Raw genomic sequence first — 25688 nt, forward strand, 5'->3', positions numbered from 1 at the left:
GCTTGTGACTGGAGCAGCTCGTGACTGGGCTCTTGGGCTGGAGCGGGCTCATGACTGGGCTCTGGGGCTGGAGCGGCTTGTGACTGGGCTCTGGGGCTGGAGCGGGCTTGTGACTGGAGCGGGCTCGTGACTGGGCTCTGGGGCTGGAGCGGGCTCGTGACTGGAGCGTGCTCGTGACTGGAGTGGGGGCTGGAGCGGGCTTGTGACTGGGCTCTGGGGCTGGAGTGGGCTCGTGACTGGAGCGGGCTCGTGACTGGAGTGGCTTGTGACTGGAGCAGCTTGTGACTGGGCTCTTGGGCTGGAGCGGGCTCGTGACTGGGCTCTGGGGCTGGAGCGGGCTCGTGACTGGAGTGGGGGCTGGAGCGGGCTCGTGACTGGGCTCTGGGGCTGGAACGGGCTTGTGACTGGGCTCTGGGGCTGGAGCGGGCTCGTGACTGGGCTCTGGGGCTGGAGCGGGCTCATTAGCTGGAGCGGACTTTGGAACAGGCTCATGGGCTGGAGCGGATTCTGGAGCGGGCTCATGGGTAAGAGCGGATATGTGTATGGCCTAGACACACATAGCAGCTGCAACTTATAGTGAAAGGACCCCCTCTTCGATCATGCCCAAACCAACAGGAAGAGCTTGCTCTAGAATTTCACTCACTGGAACAATCTCAGGGATTTCACTCATTGGAACGGACTAGGAGATTTCACTCACTGGAATGGACTGAGATTTCACTCACTGGAACGCACTCTGAGATTTCCCTCACTGGAACGGACTGAGATTTCACTCACTGGAACGGACTCTGAGACTTCACTCACTTGAATGGACTCTGAGATTTCACTCACTGGAACGGACTCGGGAATTTCAGTCACTGCAATGGACTCGGGAATTTCACTCTCTGGAGCAGACTCTGGAGTGGAGGTCCTGATGGTAAGGTCCGTGGAGAGCTTGGACACAGGCTTGGAGTTAGCTAAAGTGTTCAAAAGTTTTCAGGATGGGACTGGATGATCATGGGAAAAGTCTGATATAAAGAAACTGATATAATTCATCATCCAGCACATGGCCAATGAACACAATGTGCTCAAACTAAACAGGACATAAACATGCAGCCAATGAGAGCACTCACCATTTGTGTCCACACAAAACATCACAACATGAAAGCATGTGTCCGATATAAACATGTACCCCATGCTACACAGAAAACAACACATGAAGAAAGAAAGGCGCGAGCAAACTCGAAACCGCACGCTTACACCATGAGACCAGAGAACAACAGAAGACAAACACATGGAGAATGAATGTCTAAACCCCGACACAGAACCAAAACTAAATTAGACACAAATGCCGGGATCCGAACACCATGCTCCGCAGAGAGTGAGTCAGTGAGATAATTCAGTGAGATAAAGTAAAGCACAGTGTTGCATTAATAATACCTTTGTCCGCTGTCTTCATACAGTCTAAACAATTCACCAAACCCAGTTGCAGTGGAGTGATATAATTTTACATTAAATAATGTATAATTAATATAAAATAAATAAAATAGTACATACAAAAACAAAAATGTATGAAAAGGTATCAGCACATTACAAAACATTTCTGAAGCTATAAAGTTTTGCTTTGTTAGCATTCACCATGTGCTTTCAGAAGTATTTGTTCTTATACACAAGATGAGTAAAAGAATAACTCTGTCTTTATGTTTATGCACACTTATTGCACTATAAATGCACACTTATTAATAGACTTTGAGAGATGTGACCAAAAGCTCATGTTTTCTTCACAGTATAGACATACGTTGTATTACTGGTATTGAAATGTTCACATCCAGTGAGAATAGTACCACATGAATCCATTGAGTGCCATTGAGTGCCAGTTGAGTCCCTGCAGTGACTCCAGCACCCTCAGTAAAAAGCCCAATCTGTGAGCATGAAGCCAATGCTTATCATCAAACAGCAGGAGGCAGAAGATGCTGTAAAATTGGGTTGGTTTTCTGTCCTTTACTTAACATCCTAGAAATGAAGCCTATTCAGCAGACATGACAGACCTGTTGAAAGGTTAAGCAAGAAGAGCATGCCTCAGAAGAATAAGGGTGGAAATGCCTTTCTAGAGCATAAAAACTGGATTTGCTTCCAGCTTTTACATTGGACCTCAAGTGGAAACCACCATTTCGCCCTGGAGCAGAAAGCAATTGAAAAATATTTCCTTTCTCTAAAGATAATTGGCAAACTACTGAAATCTTGTGCAAGGCATTTAAGTTCTATCTTCTATAGCTGCGTTTCCACCGAAATACCCAGAACAATTTGTCCCAGGAACTTCCCCCCCCCAGACCTCTTGCTGTCTGCATTTCCACCATGGTCTAAAGTACCGTGAAGATTTGGCAAATTTGTCCGGTGACGTAGGACTGCGCGCTACTTCACAGTTCCCGCTGAATTTCATCCTCTGAATTTAAGCTTAATAAAGCCTGAACCTCATTTTCGGTCCATCGGTCGTATTTTTTAAACTTCATTGCTGATTCAAATAGCAAATAACTGTTACTGCACGCACCGCAACAGATTTAAAAAAATGGTGGTTGAAATAAAATGCTGAGTGGAGTCAACCAATCAAAATGTGGCATGAACTCAACCAGTCAGCATGTTCAGCGCCCAAGTCCCACCCCTGAAATTCCCTGAACTTTGAAAAAGTACTACTTTGCAAGCAGGGACTTTTGGAGGGGGAAATATTTACCTGAAACTTCATTTAGACCCTGGTTCCTCCAGTGGAAACAAACCGAGTACCACCCCAAAGTCCCTAGTTCCTGGGGAAAGTTCCAGCTTATGATATTTAATATGTCTTTATAACCCACAATGTGTAGGCTACCTAACCTGTGGAAACAGTAGCAATAGTCCCAAGGTTTTAAATGACCTCAGGCCGGTTGCCCTCACTTCTCTTGTAATGAAAACTTTTGAAAAGCTTGTGAAGATAGAGCAGGCAAGGCAAACTGAGCATGCACTCAAATATGCAATTTGCCTAGGGCACACAGAGAAGTTAAGTTTAAACACCTAGAAGGGAGTAAAACTCATGCTAGACTGTTGTTTATCGACTTATCCTCGGCATACCTAACACTAGCCAACCTCACATTTTAGCCATGCGACTGACGGAGCATTTTGAGTTGAGTCACAATCTGGTGGGTAGGATAGTGGATTTTCTGACAAACAGAACACAGAGAATGAAAGTAAAATATGTGCCAAAGTAAGCATAAGAATAGGACTATATTGAAATTTGCCGTTTGAATTTTGAGTCCATCCTCTGCATCTGTCCTCTTCATTCTTGACTGTGCTATATAGAGAATGTGAACATATGTCACACCGTGTTGCATGCTGGGATGGCGGCGCCATCTTGTGAGGATCACTCGCTGCTACTGCTACTGAAATTGATACCGATACCTGCTTATATTTTGTTTTGTTTGCTTAAGTCATTGAAATATGGAGGGAAAAATAATGATATGGATAAGGAAAAAGAAAAAGAAAAAGAGAAGAGAGACTACTCGTACCAGCTAAATGCCAGTACCAAGCAATGGTATTTGGCAAATTAAAGACTGTAAACAACATAGATCCATATATGACTTGGCAGTCCAAAACTGGATTACAGACCACGAAGTATGCCTCCACTCACATACAGTACCCGAACATCATAAACTATGTTGTTTTAGCTGAATTGAACATTTTATTATTGATGAACTTAACACAGTTATTGAACTGAACCAACACTGAAGTGATTTAAGCTAAATAATGACACTATTGTCTTCTGTAGAGCTGCTTTACAGCAGATTTGGTCTGATATTTGATTAAGTTTGCATCATTGATTGTTATTTCCTGTTTATTACTGTGAAGCTGCTTCGAAACAATCTGTATTGTACAAACCGCTATAAATAAAGGTGGCCTGACAAGTCACTAGAAGTTCATAAACAATGTTGCAGTGGTTGGGTGCAAGATCTGCTAAACTGCAAACTGTGAAAGCACAGTCATACTTGCAAAGTTAATGTGCCACTCCTCTTTTTGGCCTAATTATTAAACCAAACCAAATACAAATAAAAAACTTTCAAAAACACTCCGCTATATGGTTATTTTATTGAATTATAATCCATGGATTTCATTGAATTATTAATAGAAATCATTTGCTATGATCTTGGACCTTGGACCTACTTGCAGTGTGTAGATGTTAAGCATTTGGTTATGTTGAGTAGAAATTGATGGAAACAAGTCCTTCAGACAAGCAGAAAGGTAGCGGGCAAGCCCCTCTCATGGACTGCACTGCATTGCATTTAAACCTTCAATCTTTTAGCTATCAACCCAAACTGCAGCCACAGTGAGAGTGACACAAAGCAGCACTGCTGTGAATACCTTTGAGAGTTTAAACACTGGGCCTTGGGTTCGCTCTGAGCTGTCACATACACTGGGCCTTGAATACTGAATTTGCAGCCTTGCAGGTTCAAAGACTCCATCCTTCTTCTGTTCTACCTCTCATTACAATTCACACAAGTGGTTCCACCAATAACACTATGATTACAGCTCTCATTTCTGCCTTTTACAGAGCAGAAGTATAAATGTTTCAAGAAATTATATAGAAGTAAAAAAAAAAAAAGAAAAAAAAAAAGAAAAAGGATACAGTATTGTATGATGACAATGTACAACAAGTGCATTTTTTATTAAATAAAGGACTTTTTTTGTCAACTTTTGTGTTGTTTTCTCTTCAGTGTTTTAGGTATTGTAAATTTCACTGTTACTTGAGCTGAGTTTATTGTTGTTTGCTGAGATAGAGATGTGGAAAGAGTTATGACACAAAACGGATGCTAATGTGAAGTATAGAAGTATTTGAGTTTTCATCCAGTACAGTGTAATTATGTATAATTAATATACATGTAAGCTGTGTATTATGTTTCATGTTCTGCTGTATTCAACGGCAATATTGTGTTGATGTTTTTGGGGAAGCCAGTAGTTTTAATGCTATTTATGTTGTTATGAGTGTGATTGTGATAAGAAAGAAGCATTGTTTGTTAGAGCATATCTTTTATTTGTTTGTTGCAGACCACACACACTCATATGCTGACATTTCTAAGGACATAAAGCAAAGCCCATTAGGATCTGGCTCCCCCCCTTCATGCTTGTATAAATAAATCGGTTAAACTGGATTCCTTCTCCGACTTTGGTGTTCTTACCGGCACACCCGGACCAGCTTCACCTCATTAGCAACAGCTAGCACCTTACAGTCCTTAGCCCCTCAACTACATTAGGGATATCTTTTTTTTTTTTATTATTATATAAAAATTCTGTCAGTTAAAAAAAAAATTATGTATTATTGTTCATGACAAATACTACTGGGTCTAGGCCCTCATTAATGATCTATGCTTTTGTCTGTAAGCTGGAAATAATTAGATATTATTCATTTGTTTGGGGAAAACTCAAGACGATCTCAGTTATAAATTGAATAAGATGTGAATTCATGACGGTGTTGGTAAACAATAATAATTAGACTGACCTGAAATGACATACATTTCAGATTTCCCCAGCTTTCAAACATTCGAGGTTGTTATTGTTTAATGACAAAACCGTACACCAGACAAAAACATCTGTATTGCTGAGAAAAGTCTCAGCAGATTCCTCTAGAGAGAAAACACAGGATGTAAACAGACGGCCTCATGGAATAAGATGAAGGTTTTTGACGAATGGTGTCTTTGGGAGATGGAACTGTGTAAATAAAATGAAAGATTTACTATGTGGATTGTAAATTTGCAGATGTAGAGTCATTTATATTTTGAAAATAAATCTGGGCTATTCTGAACAATGGTACAAACACACAAAAAAAGGAATGCATTCATTACATTCAATTCAATTCAATTGTGCTCAATGTATTCATTGATTTACCTTCATGTCATTTCAAATGTTTCAATTTCTTTCTTCTGCAGAGGACAAAGAAGATAATGTGAACACTGTTTTCCATACAATTACAGTGAACGGGGACTGAATAATAAAAATAAAAACTCTTAAGGGCCATTCACACAGAACAATCTGTTGTTTGTGGATAACAACTTGTAAGTATATCTTATTATTTGTAGTTGCATTTTCTATTAACAGTTCCAATTATAAGTTTTATGTTGTTGCTACGATGTAAACGAAGGGCAAAGCTTAGCTTCCTCTTTACTGTATCTTTTGTAAGCTCTCGCTTTCGTAAGGCTGTTCACTACCCCTTAGGAATATTATCCATGATTTTGTGATCGATTACTGTTTGTATTACCATAGTTTGCCGACAAGTATCATAATTAAATTATGTCTAACTTCATATCTAAAATGTATAATAAAAAAAGAAGAAAAAAACCCACTCTGAAACGTCCAGTGATATCCGTGCTTGCAAAGTCTGTGCATTAAAAAAATCCATTCTGCATGATCCTTGTTTGTTAACATTCTTAAGTCTTACTGTACATCTGAGTAGAGCTCAGTTCAAAATATTGATTTTGAAGACATTGAAAACTAAAGTTGAGAAAACATGTTGAGATGCTGATATGCCTACTAGAGAAATGAGCACTGAGTCAGACAATGAAAGTGAACATGGTAAAAAGCATCTGCTCGAATTGAACCCTTCCAAGTTCCAAAAGCTAACGATTTTACTCTTTTGTAATTGTTATCAAAACATCAGGAGAGTTTTATACTATTACGGCAGTTAGAGATCCATCCGTGTTATATAGTTCCGGGTCGCTAAAGACCTGAATATGTAATAATGATTGGCGAAACATTCATGCATTTAAGGGTTAAATTCACAGATAAAAACTTCAGAAATGTCAATGATATATTGACCTATATGTCCCCAGTACTAACAGTATGAAATGGTACATTGCGTTGTAGACCTTGATTCCTGTAAAAAAAAAAAAAAAAAAAAAGATTGTATAGAAAAGATTGCTTTTCTCTAATGCTTTTCTCTCGTATTCTTAATGGTTATGCACAGTGTTGGGTAAAGTTACTTTGAAAAGTAATGCATTACTCTTTTAAAAAAGTAACTAATTGCGATACCTAATGCATTACATTACATTTGCGTAACTTTTTCTCACCTGTGCTGGGCTTGTTTTTTAAAAACAAAATAAGTTATGTTTTTGGCAAATGTAATGGCTCTTTCATACCAAAATTGAACTGAATAAGCCTCAGGCTGAAATAGATGCAAATTTACACCTGTAAGGTAGAGGGCACAGTTATAAAAAAAAAACTTTTCAGCTGTTTAGTACGGTGGCCGAGAGAGCTCAACGCGCTGCAACTGAAGAAAACACATGCAAATAGAAAAACACCTGCAAATTAAGAAAACATCTTCATCAGTTTCACAACACATGTGTGCTCCAAATACTCACAACACAACCAAATACAGAAACGCGCTGCAAAAGTTCACAACACAACCAAATACAGAAACGCGCTGCAAATAGGACAGAACACAACGGAAATGTTTCCGGGGAACCCAATAAGTGACGGACCCGGCTGGGACGTTTTTGATTGCTCGTGAGCATTACCTATGCCCTAACGTTACTCCCTTAAAAGGGCAGACGGCAGAGCCCTTGAAGTGGGCACTTTGGAGGGAGCGGGGCACTTGTGTGCCATTATGTAGCCGTTTGGAACGGACTTGATGAGGGGGGCAACGAAAGCCAATGTAATTTCCTCATTATTTTCACCTGGGATGTTCCCATGACAACGCAGCGCCGTCTCATATTTGGACCTCTTATATAGCCTACTCAGTGCCGTCGCTGGTGGTGTGCGAGGCCCTGTGCGAACTTGAAATGCGAGGCCCTGCTCTTTGATGTGTATGCTCAATTGCGCAGTAATTACAGTCACACGGACGTAGCTGTTCTAATTCTTTTGCACGCATAATCTTGCTGTAATACGTTTTCATCAAGTAGAATAATACATAATCATGGACATAGTCTCAGCTATGACTTTTTGCTATTTATTTCAGAGGGGAAAAAAATCAACTGTCCAACAACGAATCCGCCTATTTTAGCAATGTGTATTTAAATGGTCCAGTGGTATAACTTTTGCCTAGCGTGTCAGAGGTTGTAGGTTCGATTCCGATCTCGTATGGTTTTATTTTTCTCGTATAACGTTAGTTTTTTTTTTTTTTCATCAAAACCGAATATGTTAATCAGTGGTTGTATATCAAGCAGGGACACATTTGTGTGCATTATGTAAGAGTATCCACAACGGATTGAAGCGCGCGTCCAAATGAAGACAGTGCGGCGTGTGCGCAAGCCGCACGAGAAAACACTGCGAGCACTTTGGTCACTTGATTTAAATAACACATTTCAGCGTTAGATCTTCTCTTAATTTTTCAAAAAACAAACAAAAAAAAAAAACAACGAAATGAATGCTCTGCCTTAGGTTTAAAAAAGTAAAAAATAAAATAAAATAAAAACAGCAGGATTGCGAGGCCCCCTATTGGCGCGAGGCCCTGTGCGGTCGCACAGTTCGCACAGTCTATGCGACGGCTCTGAGCCTACTGTCTATGATTTGGACCCTTCATTCTAACATTTCTTATGAAACTTATTTTAACATAACATGAATGTGTACAATGTAACTGATGTATATATTAATATCTTTCCCTCGTGTTCTCTATCTTTTTTTCTTTAATTTATTTTAGTCTTCAGCTTGTTCTTTTCTGATTAGTATTCTTATGACATTGAACATATTACAAATGCATTTTGTATATTGTATACAAAGTTGTATGTCATAAACGTGTAATCTCTGTACGTTTTGCAACAAAAATAAAATAATAAATTAAATTAAATTAAAGTAGACAGCTGTAAGCACGTCCCAGTCGGGTCCGTCACTTATTGGCTTCCCCGGAAACATTTCCGTTGTGTTCTGTCCTATTTGCAGCGCGTTTCTGTATTTGGTTGTGTTGTGAACTTTTGCAGCGGGTTTCTGTATTTGGTTGTGTTGTGAGTATTTAGAGCACACATGTGTTGTGAAACTGATGAAGATGTTTTCTTAATTTGCAGGTGTTTTTCTATTTGCATGTGTTTTCTTCAGTTGCAGCGCGTTGAGCTCTCTCGGCCACCGTAGTTTAGCCATTCTGGATTGAAGAATAGGACGCAGGAGAAGAAAGTTCAACACTTACTTCAGCAATAAAAAATTAAACATAAATGTGATGTTTATCTAAAGTCATTTTTGTTTATTGTTAGGGTTAAAATGGATCACTGAAGGTCAGCAGCAAAGGCATTGGTTTATAAAGTGATTAAAGCTGCAGTCCGTAGTTTTTCCTCTTTGTCGCCCTCTCTGTTCGAAATCTGCAATTGCAGTTATTCGCGGAATTATCAATTTTATGTGGGTTGTGCCTCAGCACTAGCCTGGCTCCGCCCTCCTGCGTACTTACGCTCAATTTTATTTCCCTTCAGTACTACGTCTGGGATTGTGGTGTATTCTTTAGTTTTCTCCGGCCAAATTTTTGGCGGCCCAATCAGTGAACAGAGGGAGTGGCTGAGAACGATGTCGTTGATGTCGATGATGATTTCGTTAGTTTGAGTTGTAGGGTTACGTCACGACCAAGGTTAGCGATTGGTTATGGCAGATCCAGAGTGACTCTGGGCAGATGGGTATTCAACAGAATACCCGCCTATAAGGAAGTTAACGCTTGTCAATGGAGAGAGGCCAGACTCTCTGTACAAATGAAATGTACGAGAGTCTGGTAGAACCAGGCTACCTCAGCACGGCACAGTGCGGATGAATCCAATGATTTGATGAGAATGTGCGGCTGTCAGTCACCGTGCCGGTGTGAATACTGTCATTCTGAATCACAGATTCTTTTGGAAGTATGTCCAACATAAGAATTTTCACTGGAAAATGTCATCTGCACAAGTAAGTAACAACCACTTTTGATCTGACCAACTAAGGGAAAAAAGCATTGCAGTAAATCGCACTGATTAAATCTAATGATCGCTTATCATATCACGTCAAACCGTGCAAATTATACTTTGTTCTCAAATTGTTAATGTTAACATCATCATTGCGTGACTTCATTTAGGGCCCTATTTTAATGATCTAACGGCATGGTCTAAAGCGCACGGCGCAAGTTCACTAAGGGCGTGTCCGAATTTAGACCAGGCATGGTCTAAAAGGGTTGTCCCTATTCTCTTAATGAGTAATGGGTGTGTTTTGGGATTTACGTGCCTTAAACCAATCAGAGTCTGATCTCCCATTCCCTTTAAATGCCAGTTGCGCTCGCACCATGGCAGATTCGATATTTATAAGATGGAATTTGATAATGGAAAGACCGAATGCGTCTTCAATGTGCAAAATGAACTGCTCATGCGCGAGGTAAAAGTGCGCAAGTAGATCATCTACCGGACAAGCCGGATTCCACCATATCTTTATGTACACAATAATAATCTTTTACATTGTAATCCTTTTATTTTAAATATTTGGAATGTTTGTGTGCTGCTATACGTGTGTCCCTCTGTGTTTAATAAGCAGAGAGTACGCACGTTGTGGACCCACCTAGGCGCACACTAACACGCTCTTTAAATAACAAAAAAAATTATAATTTGCACCATTGACTTTAGACCAGGTTTCAGTTGGTCAATGGCGCAGTCTATATCTGTTGCCTCAAAATAGCAACGTGCCAACAATGCGCCAGAACATGCTTCATTTTCAGACCAGCCAGCCCGTTCTCATCCCAAGGCGTCATATATTGACGCTTTTGACATTTCGTCTACATCGAACGCACATGGCACCCTTTAGCGTCAATATGAGACGCAGATAGAAATGGGCCAGAAGGCGCCTCCTAGCGGTCTAACCCTATCCCTACACTACACCTAAACCTACCCATAACCGAACAAAGCTCTGTGCGTCTCATATTGACGCTAAAGGGTGCCATGTGCGTTCGATGTAGACAAAATGTCAAAAGCGTCAGTATTATGACGCCCAAGGATGAGAATGCGTTGCACCAGCACGCCCATGGGTGCACAAATGGGCGCAAATGCATTTGCTATTTAAACAACGTGGCGCAGGACGTGAAAATGATAACTGCGTCGGACTGAAACTAGCAAAAAACACTTGCATTGCGCTTGGCGCTGCATTGCGCCGGGTGTAAGATAGGGCCCCGTATTAGAGCTACCTGTAGTTCAGTTCTACCAGAAAGACTCGGGAGAAGATATTGTAACAATCATCCATTTATTAATGACCCAGCAAGCAATATATGCGATAAAGTATTTGGCGTAGGCCCCGTCCGTAACTTGCAATCCGAGGGTACGGATTCAGCATTTCCTGCCTGAAGATGAAGGCAGGGGCGCAGCCGACCCCCTGTGAGGTATTGGAAGGGACCGTCCTGGTGGTGGTGGGGTGGTTGGAGGGGAAGGAACATCCTGCGGTGGTAAGAAAATGGAGAGAAGAAGCCTTCTTATTGGTGGAGGGAGGAAACCATCTTGGTGGTGGTGGGGTGGATGGTGGTGAGTGAAGCGTTTAGCATCTGCGAACTCAGACAAGTGTAAGTACGGGTCCTTTATACTTCTAGTATTAGAACATGATTGGAAAAATGAGAAGGTAATAAGTGACGCAAACAATTGAGTCTTCCCGGCAGAACTTATGCTAAAGCTTTCATTTTCCATTTCTGTGCAGTCTAATTTCTAATTGTCATACCAACAAATTACTGTTCCTTAGAACTGGTTCTTACCTGTCCCGCAGAAAAAAAGCTGTCTCTGTGTCCGTTTTGAACCCCTTCAAAACACGGAGTTCACGCCACATTACAAAAGCCCTTCCGATATTTATCCGCGTTTTCACATGGGCCTGGTTGTAGTCTCTTTTTTTCTGAAGACACTCCGAAGTCTTTTGCCTTTTACAACGGGTGAATCTCCAGTTGTCACTGGTGATTGTCGTTTGAACCTTTCTGGATCCGCCATCAAATTGGTAAGTTTAATTATATCAAGTGCTGTGAGAAAAGGCTAAAAATCTCCACCTCCAACATCCTCACACGCAATATAGCCTACTAGCCGAGACACCTTCTTTATGTGTGCAGATGTGACGTAATGACGCAAAGACATGCTCGAATTTCCCACGGAAATCCACCAGGACCCCTGGAATTAAAAACATCATTACCAGCTTACCGTTTTGAATCGAGCCAAGGCAAGCAGATAGTTTTGAACACTGGCTGGTAAAGTAAATTTTTAACCCAAAAAAGTTACGGACTGCAGCTTTAAATACATAAAGTATATTTGTGTAATTTAATATATTTCATTATTACAGGTTTGTGTAGTATTCTGAGATTGTATTTCACTGTTTTTATTAATTTTGAGTAATACTAAATCTGTTCTGTTTGTTTTTTTTGCAAGTGAGATGAGTAAATGGCTGCTCGTATTTATTCTAAAACAACAATAACCATCATGTTTACACAGCGAACACAATGCCCGTGTACTTGCGATTTCTCTCAACATGGGGACAGGAGAGCTGCCAGTCTATAAATGGAAAAGCAAATGAACGGTTTCTTATTTGAAAAAGTAACTATTTTGTTGTAAATTTAAAAGTAATACGTTACTTTTTTAGTTACTTGAAAAAAGTAATTTGATTACGTATCTCAAGTTACTTGTAATGCGTTACCCCCAACACTGGTTAAGCGTTGCCACATATTGTTGCTTTCAATCAATAAAATAATTAAATCAATCAATCATTCAAGTATTGATTTAAAATTAAGCATGGGATCATGTGACACAAAACAAAGATATATGGCATAATTTGAAATATATTTATATCGTAAAACTACACAAATGTGTGTGTGTGTGTGTAGGGTGTGGTGCAGTGATAAAAAAAACCTGAGGTTTGAACACGGACATATACCATTTGACATCTGATATATTTGCTCATGGGAGTTCATGGTTGACATTCATAATAAATTGTCATTGGTAAAAAAAAGAACATACTGTAATGAAATATTAGAAATATAAATGTTACTTTCAATTAAAAAAAAGTAACCGTCAATAGAAAATTTTACTTTTTGCCCAAAAATGGTGTTGTTACAGCGTCTACCAACAGGGGCTGTAGTGACTGAACTAAGCCCTTATTTTGAGCAACTGAACCAGTTTGACATAGAAACATGGGCTCAACCAATGTTGTAAGTTTTGGGCAGGACTATCTATTTGGACAATCTGACCAATGTCAGACAAGGGATTGTTAAAGAAACCCCTGTAAAAACGTGTGTTCATTTTATGATATTCTGTTTGGTGAGCACAGTAGCACAGACATTACAAACCTACCTTTACAGTTAATTTCAATTCATTAACATTATCATAGTTTGGGAAACATTGCTCTGGCATTTCTGGCACCGTCAGGTGGCTTGCCATTGGGTGAATTGAGGTAAACTCCTTGATTAAGTGATTCCAAAAGTTCTCATCTCTTCCCTCGCCATACTTCCACATAGGAGGAAGATGCTTTTTAAACAAAGAGATTGCTTGACTAGAATTTTCCCTTGAGGTTCCCATTTGATCTGCAGCCTATGGCACAGCAGAGACTGAATCCTCCCTTTGCTCCTCAGTGAACCTGTTTCCATGCATAATCTGCAAATGCAAATCAGAAAAGGGTCAATGAAAAGAGAGGGGATTTCACAATCAGTATCTAATTCCTCCAGGACTCAGGAGCTCAGAGGTCTTATCTCTTCTTTCAGTGCAAAAGAACAAGGCCTCCCAAAGTTTGTGTAGTCCCAAGTGCAGCAGAATAGGGATCAGTAGAGTTCCTAAAATCCATAGTTTCATCTTCTGCAGAGTCGTGGTGATTGCTCCTTTAGGAACCATCTTCCAAAAGCTTCTTACAGATCTTCCAGGTCTATAGCTGTTGGCTTGCATTAGGACTTGGTACTGAGGGTGTCCTCCAGCCTGCTTTACTCTGGCAAGCTCCTTTTAATCTTTAACTTTGTTCTTTGCCTCTTGGTTTTCCTGGCAAGAGGCACCTGCCAGTTCCGCTGCTTCATCCATCCAGATCCTTTCCTGGGGTCCTTCATGCCAATAGCCCAGTATTCCCCTTAGTAGAGCTCAGTACAATAATTCTCTGGTGTCGCCACTGTTTTGCAGTGCAGCCCAAATTCATCAGCTGAGCCTTCAATGTATTATACATCCAAGTCCTGTCCCTACAGTAGAGGTCTTCTCAGGTCCTAAGATCTGTACTCGACACGAATAACTTCTTACCCGAACCTAACCTGCATAAATTATTTCTTTCTTCTTTTTTTTTGCAAGCCCAACTGGAAACGAATGTAACAGAGGCAGTGACGTCTGCGCATGTTTGCAGCCAGTGGCAAGTGGTGACTTTTCCAACCTGGTATGACACAAATTCAGAGATTACAAATAATAAACACCACGGCCGGTGTAGATTTAAAAGTATCTTCCTACCTTATTTGATCAAAATCATAAAAAAATATTCTCTGATCCATCCCCCTGATCCTGTCGTTGTTAAGCTATTTTAAATGCATGTGCATGTGGGAGAATGTTTTCAATGGATTTTCACAAATTGTTTGAAAAAAAAAGAAAAGAAAAAAAGAATGCATTTATGGTTTAATTTTGGTTAATTTGATCAAGTTGATTAGTTGGCATCAACTGCGTTTAAATGTTTGTCTGTAAAAGATATCTGCCAAAAGTAGTACATAATTTTTTCACTTTTACGGTCACTTCCAAGCACAAGGACATGTATATGAATGTTATTTTTAATAAGCAAATCTCTGTATTCATTCTCTTGATTACCTCAGGTATCGCAGACACCGGTTTATGTGGACGCTGCTGGTGTCCACAACAGTAACCAGGAGGGTTTGGCAATTTACATATAAAAATGTGAACTGACAGAAGACAGAAGAAAGGGTATAATAATGTTTTCATAGAATTATTAATAATAATATATATATATATATAAAAAATAAAAATAAAAATATATATATATATATTAAACGCATGAAATTAATAATGGAAAGTTATACATTTTAAACAAGCATGTTTTAAACAAATTTAGGTATTCTCAGGTCCATATAGTAAAAGCATTTTTTCCATATAGTATTATTTATATTTTTGCCATTTTTTATTAGATAGGATAGTGTAGATGACACAGGAAGCAATGGAGAGGACAGAGAAAGGAACAGGACAGGCAAAGGACCTCAAGCCGGGACTCAAACTCGGGTCACTTGAAGCACAGTTGTGGCATTTGTCGGAGCGCTACCCACAAGGCTATTGCTCAGAGAAAAGGACATTTATTTAAAACAACTGTGATGCAAGGCTACTGATAGACATGACCTTTGTCCTCCTAGTTTTAGACATAACCGTCTTGGGTCGGACCTTGGGTTTTCAGATCAAAGTGGACCCGTGAAGACCTGTTCCTTACAATACTACACTCAGTTCAAACATATGGAAAGATGTCCTCTGACTCTTACAGCTTAAGCAAACCCTGTTAATTTGCTTTTTACCTCAGAGCACCTAATTGAAATTGGCTGTTCCAATCTGATGGACTGGCACTTCCCAACTTCCATGTGTCCAAATATAAGCTGCAGACTTTAACAGATTTTATGCGGATTTATGCATTACACCTCTTTTATTGAGAGGTGTAATGTCTGGTACACATTGTATAATTTTGGGCTGTCCCAGACGAAAGATGACCAATTTTGGCGATTTCTGCGGTCGTGGCTCCTAAACGGTGGTCCTACACTATACAGTGAGAGAGATTCAAAGACAGCTGTTGTCACGGTCATGCAACCAAAGATAGCCTGCGATAATTTTCTGACAGTGTGGGAAACTTACCATGATCATCCCACAGTATGGTTGCTGCTACGACCTACATCTACTGACTAGCCAATAAAAATGCAACATGAAATGGCATATTGATCAACGCGACATGGCACTAACCTCGAGCTCCATTTGCAAAATTGGCCTGCCAAGTTGGCCTCTTTTCCCTAGCCATGACCGCATCCATATTCTCCTCTTTTGCTTCCTCCTCTTTTTTTCAGCACACATAAAAAACACAACTGCCAATGTGCGATTAATCTTGCTCTATTTGTTTACCACTAGCACATGCTGAAGAAGTTTTATTCTTCGGTCTTGCATCGTAGCCTACAATTCAATAGTTGTCATCATCATACAGTCTACACGTCGTACCCGAGTTTAATGTAATGACCTTATAGGATTGCTAAAATTGCAGTCTGTAGCACGCATAAGGCAGGGATCTTCAAATCTGGCCTTTGAGGTCCACTGTCTTGCAGAGTTTAATTCCAACCATGATCAAAGTCACCTGTCTAATATTCTTCTTCTTCTTCTTCTTCTTCTGATTTTTAATCGCGGTTGGCAAACAACTTTTTCGTGTGCATTACCGCCACTTTCTGGAGTGTGGATCAAAATAGCCTACTTTACCTGCTACAAATTAAATAAATAAATACATAAAATAACTAAATAAAACTATTAATTCACATTATTATAAACACAATTTTAATAATAACTAAACTCATATCCTTCTAATAAGCCCAGTTTTTCCCCCCAAAAATAAATATTGCTCTATACCCCACATGCCCTAAATTCAGTTGTAATATTTCCTTCGTTTCAAATCAAATTTTTTCTTTACTTTGCCTATCTTTCAGAATCATCCTTTCCTGCTTGTACTTAGGACAATTAATAATGACATGTTCTATTGACTCTATACTATTACACTGCTCACACAACCCAGTTTCATGTTTCACTATTATTTTAAGCGTACTATTTAATCCAGTATGCCCAGATCTCATTCTCGAAATAATGTCCTCTTCTTTTTTCATTTCTATTATTTTCTCTCATTCCTCCTTCTTCTGGATACTGTAGAACATTCTTGCTTTTGTTTCCATATTCCACTCCTCCTGCCACTTCTTTTTCATTTCTGCTTTAATTATGCGTTTAACTTCCACCTTACTATAATTTACTGCCGTATTTACCTCTGTTTTTTTTGTTGCACTTTTTGCATATTTGTCTGCCAAATAATTTCCGACTACTCCAATATGGGCTGGAATCCAGATAAATTTCAATATTACTCCTACTTTATTGATTCTGTAAACAGTTTGGGCTATTTCCAACATAATGTCCTGTCTTGCTTCTGACTGCATGTTTTTGAAACTGGTTAGCGCACTACTTGAATCTGACCCTATATTAACACTTTGCTTGGCTTATTATTTTCTACCCACTCAAAGGCTAAAAGAATGGCCAACAATTCTCCTGTAAACACTGACAAATTACCACTAACTCTTTTATTTAACATAACATTTAATTCTGGTATAATGAACGCAGCTCCTACTCTATTAAGATCTGTTTTTGATGCACCATTGTATATCTTAATAAACATAGAATAACGTTCCTCTAAATATCTAATAACCTGAATCCTGTCTATACTTCTCTTTTTTTCCACTCTAAAAGGTGCATATCTACCCCTAACTCCCCTAATAGCCAAGGTGGGACACTGGATAATGGCACAGTGGGGCTTAACATTATATCCCCTATCTCTATCTCATTGACTGCATCTCCTATTATCCAACCAAAGCTCTTAATCTTTTCAGCAATATTCTCGAAATGTATTTTCCAATTAAGTTTTTTGTCAAACCATATCCTGAGATACTTAAAACACTCCACTCCCTCAAATTTTTTCCATAAAGTTTAAGTTTAATCTTTAAACCTAAAACCCCATTCCATTCCCCAACACTCTACTTTCCCTATTGCCTCTTGCATTTTCCTCACTATATATTCTATATTTCTTCCCTTTTTCCACATAACGCCGTCATCTGCAAATAAAGCAACACTTATAGATCTATCAATTTTACTAAACACTTCATTCATCGTAACTGAAAACAAAACTGGACTAACTCCTTTGAGGAGTTCCATTTTCCACTAAATACTAAATTCTTTTCCTATTCTTATTGCTATCCACCTTTCAGTTAAAACATTTTTAATCCAACTATACATTCTCCCTCTTATTCCCATCTGAAATATCTTAATAATTAGTTCTTGTTTCCATAACATATCGTATGCCTTCTCTACATCCAAATAATACAGATACTATACTTTCTTTATTAATTTGAGCATTTCTAATTTCACTTTCTAAACATAGAGCCGGATCTTTTGTGCTTCGTCTCTTTCTAAATCCGCTCTGGTAATCCTTTAGTAGTTCCTTTGTCTCTAAATAATACTTTAATCTTTCATTTATCATTTTTTTATTTTATTTTTATTAAAACTTTTATAACAATTTTATTTTTTCAGATTTTCTTATAACTTTATTCAATTATCCTATTGTAAACATCATATTTATAGCACTTTCACTGTCTCTATCATCCTGTATTGCTTCTACATTTTCTCTTACTATTTTCTCCCTCTGTATCTTTTCCTCGTTGCTCATATTACCATTACTATGCATTTTAACAAACTTCCTTGCCAGCAGCTCTGCTTTACCTTTGCCTGACATTCTCTTAATTATACCCCATACTCGATGTAATGATGTACTTCATCCTAAAGATTCTGTCATGGTCGGACAAAACTGGAAACAGTTGCAGGTTCTCAAAAGTGTTTATTAAGCTCAAAAGGGTCAGACAAATAATTCAGAAACAACGGAGGGCGGCGACTCAGGCTCGTGCAGGGACTTGATGGTCTGTGGTGCGCTGGTGCTGTGACGGTGATGAATCCCGATCCCGGTGCTGGAGTGCGGTGAGCCCAATGACAAAGAACAGGAACGGCAGGAAGACACGGCAGGCGAACAAAGACACAGCAACTCCACGGGAAACACAGACACGGCAAACACAGGACCTCAACAACCAATCCGACACTGGAACAGAGAACGGTGTGAGTATATATAGGGAATGGAAATGAATAGCAGCTGTGAACAGTGATTGATGATGATGATGATCAGCTGGAGCGCTGACAGACACGTGAGCGGGACAACGCCCACTCACACATAAACAACAACGACACGAGGCAAGAAGGAAACAATGCATTCAACAACCGTGACAGTACCCCCTCCTCTAGGAACGCCTCACGGCGTTCCCAGACTCCCTTACCTGTCGATTGTAATCATCGATCAGAGAGTGATCCAGGATGTCACGAGCTGGAACCCAACTTCTCTCCTCCGGACCGTAACCTTCCCAGTCCACCAGGTACTGGAATCCGCGTCCCCTCCGCCTAGAGTCCATAATGCGACGGACCGAATAGGATGGTTCCCCATCTACGAGTCGCGGCGGTGGGGGAACCGGGGCAGGCGGATTAATGCGGGAAAAAAAAACGGGTTTAATTTTGGACACGTGGAATACCGGATGAATTCTCCTGTACACTGGAGGGAGGTTGAGGTGGACTGCCACCGGACTAACAATCTTGGTGACAGAAAACGGGCCAATGAATTTAGGAGCCAGTTTATTGGATACGGAGCGGAGCGGAATGTTCTTAGTAGAAAGCCACACTTTGGAACCGACGACGTATACGGGAGGCCTAGACCGGTGGCGATCGGCCTTGGCCTTGATGCGCGCCCGCACACGGAGGAGAGTCTCACGGGCTCTTGTCCATGTGCGGTGACACCTCTGGACAAAGGCGTGAGCGGAGGGGACCGCGACTTCGGATTCCAGACTGGGAAAGACCGGTGGCTGGTATCCTATACTACACTCAAAAGGAGATAGGCCCGTAGCTGACACTGGCAACGAATTGTGGGCGTACTCCACCATAGGCAGTTGCTGACTCCAGGAGGAAGGATTCCTGGCAGCCGTACATCGCAAGGTTCTCTCCAGGTCTTGGTTGGCTCTCTCAGTTTGACCATTGCTCTGAGGGTGAAACCCGGAAGACAGACTGACCGTCGCCCCCAGTAACTTACAAAACTCTCGCCAAAATTTGGACACAAATTGGGGACCCCTGTCGGAAACCACGTCTGTCGGGAGGCCATGTAACCGAAAGACGTGATTAACGACTGCAACCGCTGTCTCCTTGGCTGAGGGTAATTTGGGCAAGGGAACAAAGTGGGCTGCCTTCGAGAATCGGTCCACCACGGTTAAAACTACCGTGTTACCCTGGGAGGGTGGGAGGGCGGTAACAAAATCTAGAGCGATATGGGACCAGGGTCTCGAAGGCACCGACAGCGGTTGGAGTAACCCATCTGGGGGTCGATTAGACGACTTACCAATAGCACAAACTGAGCAAGCCAAAACAAAATCGTGAACGTCACGAGCCATAAGCGGCCACCAGAATCGTTGTTTGACCAAATAGAGGGTGCGACTAACTCCTGGATGACAGGCTAGACTAGAACAATGGCCCCACCGAATAACGTCTGGACGTAGTTCCTCCGGCACAAATAAGCGGTTCGGTGGGCACCGGATCGGAGGCGTTACCCCTTCTAGAGCCTTCTTGACTCTCGATTCGACCTCCCAAGTGAGCGTAGAGATAATTAGGGTCTCAGGAAAAATACGCTCGGGAGTAGGTGCGAGTTCGGATCGATCAAAAATACGCGACAAAGAATCGGGTTTGATGTTTTTGGAACCCGGACGATACGAGAGGGTAAAATCAAAACGGCCGAAAAAAAGTGCCCACCGCGCCTGCCTGGAGTTCAACCTTTTAGCGGACCTAATGTACTCCAGATTCTTATGATCCGTCCAGACGATAAAGGGTACCCCGGACCCCTCTAACCAATGACGCCATTCTTCCAAGGCTAACTTGACCGCCAACAACTCCCTGTTGCCAATGTCGTAATTTCGTTCAGCTGGAGATAAGCGATGGGATAAAAACGCGCATGGATGCATCTTGTTGTCTGAGGGTGAGCGTTGTGAAAGAACTGCGCCTACCCCCACCTCTGACGCGTCGACCTCCACCACAAACTGACGTGAGGAATCAGGGGCGATTAAGATGGGAGCCGAAACAAAGCGGCTCTTGAGGTTGGAAAAAGCAGTTTCGGCTGCTTCCGACCACCTGAACGCAGTTCTGGGGGAGGTCAAGGCAGTCAGAGGTGCGGCTAGTTGGCTAAAGTTGCGAATAAAACGCCGGTAGAAATTGGCGAACCCCAGAAACCTCTGTAGGGTCTTACGGGAATCTGGGTTTGGCCACTCTACCACAGCCTTAACTTTGTCAGGATCCATACGCATACCCTCAGCCGACACGATGTGTCCTAAGAAAGGAACCGACTGTGCATGAAAAGCGCATTTCTCCGCCTTGACAAAAAGCCCATTCTCTAGCAACCTCTGGAGCACTCGTCGGATGTGCTGCACGTGTTCCTGGAGAGACGAGGAAAAAATCAGAATGTCATCCAGGTAAACATAAATAAACTGATCGATCATGTCTCGCAGCACGTCATTGACGAGTGCCTGGAAGACTGCGGGACTGTTGGACAAACCGAAGGGCATGACCAAGTATTCAAAGTGCCCCCTAGGGGTGTTAAAGGCAGTCTTCCATTCATCCCCCTTCCTGATACGGACCAAATGATAAGCATTACGTAAGTCCAGCTTTGTGAAGATGGATGCTCCCTGCAACCTCTCGAAGGCTGAAGACATCAGCGGCAAAGGATAAGTATTCTTTACCGTGATGTTGTTCAGCCCCCGGTAATCAATACAAGGTCGCAGCGATCCATCCTTCTTCCCCACAAAAAAGAACCCCGCCCCCGCTGGAGATGAGGAAGGTTGGATGAACCCGGATGCTAGAGAATCAGAAATATATTTCTCCATAGCCTCCCTCTCCGGAACCGAGAGTGAATAAATCTTGCCCTTAGGCGGAGACTTACCTGACAGTAAATCTATAGCACAGTCATAGGGACGGTGCGGAGGGAGAGAAGCAGCCCTTGACTTACTGAACACTTCCCTCAGGTCACGGTACTCCGCGGGCACGTTTGATAAATCCACTGCTTCCTCCTGCAACACAGGAACAGAGACAACAGAACAGGCAGACACAAGACAAGAACTATGACATTCAGTGCTCCAGGCTGATATGGTTCTCTGTTTCCAGTCAATGCGGGGGTTGTGTTGATGGAGCCAGGGGTGACCCAAGACAATGGGGGTGTGATGGGAGTCCGTGATGTAGAATGATATTGTCTCTGCATGGTTCCCTGAGGTGATGAGTGTAATGTTCTCGGTGGCCTGGGAGATGGTTGGTAGTGACTGTCCATTGAGTGCATGTACGGTGATTCTCTGGGGAAGTGTTCTGAGTGGGACTTGAAACTGTAGTGCAAAGGTGCGATCCATGAAATTACCTTCGGCCCCAGAGTCCACCAGTGCGGTGCAGTGATGATCGTGGACAGACCATCTAAGTCTTCCCGGGAGGATGGTGGATGTAGATGAGGACTTTTCGGCGGAGATCCCACCCGATAGTAGCCTCATGCTTACTATCGGGCTTGACCTTTTACCGGGCAGTTGTTAGCAAAGTGTCCCGCTCCCCCGCAGTACAGGCAAAGGCCAAGGGATCTCCGCCTCTCCCTTTCCTCCCGGGAAAGTCGAGCTCGACCCACCTGCATGGGCTCGGGATCGGAGGGACCGGCCGCGTCCATGCCGCTGGACCACTGATGTTCCACCCCCCCACGAGGCAGGCTGAATGGAGCGCGTGGTCCGACCCGGGCTAGTCGGGCGTCCACCCTCAGCGCCAGATCGATGAGTTCATTCAGTGAGGGGGGTAGATCCAGGGCGTAGATCTCCCTCTGGACGCGGTCGGCCAGCCCATGCAGGAACCTATCCCACTGCGCTTCCTCGTTCCAGCGACACTTGGCCGCCAGGGTCTTGAACTCAATGGCATAATCTGAAACAGATCGTTCTCCCTGGCGTAGATCAGACAAGACCCTGGCAGCCTCTCTTCCCGCGACCGCGCGGTCGAAAACTCTTTTCATCTCCGAGGAGAGCTCCTGGAACGAGGAACAGCATGGTTCTTGGTTCTCCCACACCGCCGTCCCCCATAGTGCCGCTCTCCCAGTCAGTAGAGTGAGTACGAATGCCACCTTCGTCTCCTCCTTCTCAAACGTCCGGGGCTGGAGTGCAAAATGCATGCCGCATCGAGTCAAAAACGGCCGGCAAAAGTTAGGCTCACCAGAGTATGGCTCAGGAGTCGGAAGGCGAGGTTCCGACTGGGAGGCGGGCATCGGTGGTGTGGGAGGGACGGGCGGTGCGGCTGGCGCAGCGGGAGGTTGCAGCTGTTGAAAACGCTGGGTCAGCTCGGACACCTGCGTGACGAGAGCCTGAATCGCGCGCGCCGCTTCCCCTTGATGACGGTCCTGAGCGTCCATCCTTTGAATACTTGCACGAACAAAGTCATCCATTGTTGCGGCGGCGGCACCTGCTGCTTCCATGGGTTGGTCGGATTGTTCTGTCATGGTCGGACAAAACTGGAAACAGTTGCAGGTTCTCAAAAGTGTTTATTAAGCTCAAAAGGGTCAGACAAATAATTCAGAAACAACGGAGGGCGGCGACTCAGGCTCGTGCAGGGACTTGATGGTCTGTGGTGCGCTGGTGCTGTGACGGTGATGAATCCCGATCCCGGTGCTGGAGTGCGGTGAGCCCAATGACAAAGAACAGGAACGGCAGGAAGACACAGCAGGCGAACGAAGACACGGCAGGCGAACAAAGACACAGCAACTCCACGGGAAACACAGACACGGCAAACACAGGACCTCAACAACCAATCCGACACTGGAACAGAGAACGGTGTGAGTATATATAGGGAATGGAAATGAATAGCAGCTGTGAACAGTGATTGATGATGATGATGATCAGCTGGAGCGCTGACAGACACGTGAGCGGGACAACGCCCACTCACACATAAACAACAACGACACGAGGCAAGAAGGAAACAATGCATTCAACAACCGTGACAGATTCACAATACTTCCTCCAAAAATTATTTTTAACTCTCTTTATTGTTTTCCTTACTACTGCCTGCTTTCTTTTATATTCAATTAAATTCTGAAAGTTATGTGTTTTTTTTCAAGACTTTAAATGCCTTATTTCTATCTTTAATTACCTTTGTGCAATTACCTTTGTGGGAAGCTTCTAGTTGAGTAGAATCAGCCTTCGGGCTAGCTATAGCCGCGTTTCCACTGTCGGGCCAGGGCCGGGCCAGGGCTTTAAACGGGCCGTGCCGGGCTGATAGCCTCGGGCTAATAGCACCGGGCCTGCGTTTCCACTGTTGGGCCAGAAGCTCCACAGCGCTTCACTAAAACACGCCCGTAACACGCCTCTCTGGAACAACGTCACACTAACCCATTCACCAACAAATGGAAGTTTTATCAGAAAACTAATCAGAAATCACTGGAAACAGCGTTGAAAACAAACATGATAAAAGCGGCCGTTTGCAGGCATTTTTGTTGTTTACTTGAATATTTAAAACCCAAGCATCGATGTTTTTCCACAGGTTTACAATAAAAAGTGATACATTGATCATAATGAATTAATTTATGTCAAAATCGCACATTAGTCACTCAGAAATAAATTACCGTTAGGTCTATTTCACAAAAGAAAGAGGACACACTTACTTCTTCAGTCGCGTCTGTTACTGTTTATCTGGTAGTTGCAGGACATATTTACATCACATTTAGAAAGAATGATAATTTCTACAAATATATGCCACCAAAAATACGACCTGAGGAGCTTTAGCAGCACTCTCTCGACTCCCATACAGATATTTTCCGTCAGAGAAACAGGATCTCCCGAAAAAAAAGTTGCTTTATTTTATGATAGTCCGGTATAATGAGTAGTAGGCTACTGACAGATGAAATAAAAACATGACTGTGATAGCCTTTATGATTGGTCTGATTTCTTCAAGCGTTCACTATGTTTTTTTACTATGCGTATCTTCAAGCGTTTACTATGTTTACTATGGTAATGGTTAGCGCGCATAGTCTTTTGCATCACAAACACAAGGCATTCAAACATGAACGCGAGTTAAATTATTTTAAAAGTCTTTAATGCTGGCAGAATCATCCGGCGCTGCCGTCTCCCGACTCAGGTGAACTCCGCCTCTGTTCGTAACCACTCCTCTAGCCCGAGCTGGCCCGCTCTGGCCCAAGGTATTCGACGGGCCAGAAATCCTGGCCGTTGACCCCGAGTTAGCCCCGATCAAGCCCTGGAAGTGACAGTGGAAACGCGACTGGCCCTGGCACGCACTAGCACGGCCCGGCCCTGGCCCGACAGTGGAAACGCGGCTAATGATGTAAATGCCAGGGCCCGCTCCAGCGCAACAGGGAGGTCAGTGTCTGGGGAAATGCCAAAAATGGCTGACAAGGGGCTGGGAGGGATAGTGTGTTCGTAGGCTCTACTCAAGGTGTCAAAAAAGTTAATCCAAAAAGTTGTCAGTTTAGGGCAGGACCAGAACGTATGCGTATGATTGGCAGGAGACTGGTTACATCTGTTGCAGGCGTCTCGGACATTAGGGTATATTTTAGACAATTTTATAACCAGCCAGCCATAACCAGGTATAAAGCCAGAGGTATAAAGGTCAGTGTAAAATTCAGCAAATATTTTATTAATGGTGACAGGATCAGTTTGCAGCTCACCTGAGCTGGCTCTAATGGCAGGAATAAGCCGTGAGGTTGCCTCAGCTCTGGCCTGATGAGCCAGAAGCTTCCCCGCTTTATCCCCCGACTCAAAAAAACGCTGTCTAGATTTGAGCAGACGGAGCCTGGCTTTGTTATCAGATAGGAGATCAAAGTCTGTCTGGAGTCTAAGACGCTCTCTGTAAAGGATAGGGTCCGGGTTAACCGCATATTCGTCATCAATGCTCTTAATTTTCTGTAACAGG

At 42.5% G+C, this 25688-nt stretch overlaps 1 long non-coding RNA gene across 1 annotated transcript in view; it reads left to right on the forward strand.

The window, feature by feature from the left end:
• The first annotated feature begins 2410 nt into the window (after nt 1–2410).
• Nucleotides 2411–25688, forward strand: part of LOC309500358 — a 49050-nt gene continuing 25772 nt past the window's right edge. Inside the window, exon 1 of the long non-coding RNA XR_014206561.1 lies at nt 2411–2587. This is a non-coding gene — a long non-coding RNA (uncharacterized lncRNA). The remainder of the gene's footprint in view (nt 2588–25688) is intronic.

The sequence above is a fragment of the Leuciscus leuciscus genome (genome assembly GCF_965113295.1).
Source record: "Leuciscus leuciscus genome assembly, chromosome: 6".
NCBI lineage: Eukaryota > Metazoa > Chordata > Actinopteri > Cypriniformes > Leuciscidae > Leuciscus > Leuciscus leuciscus.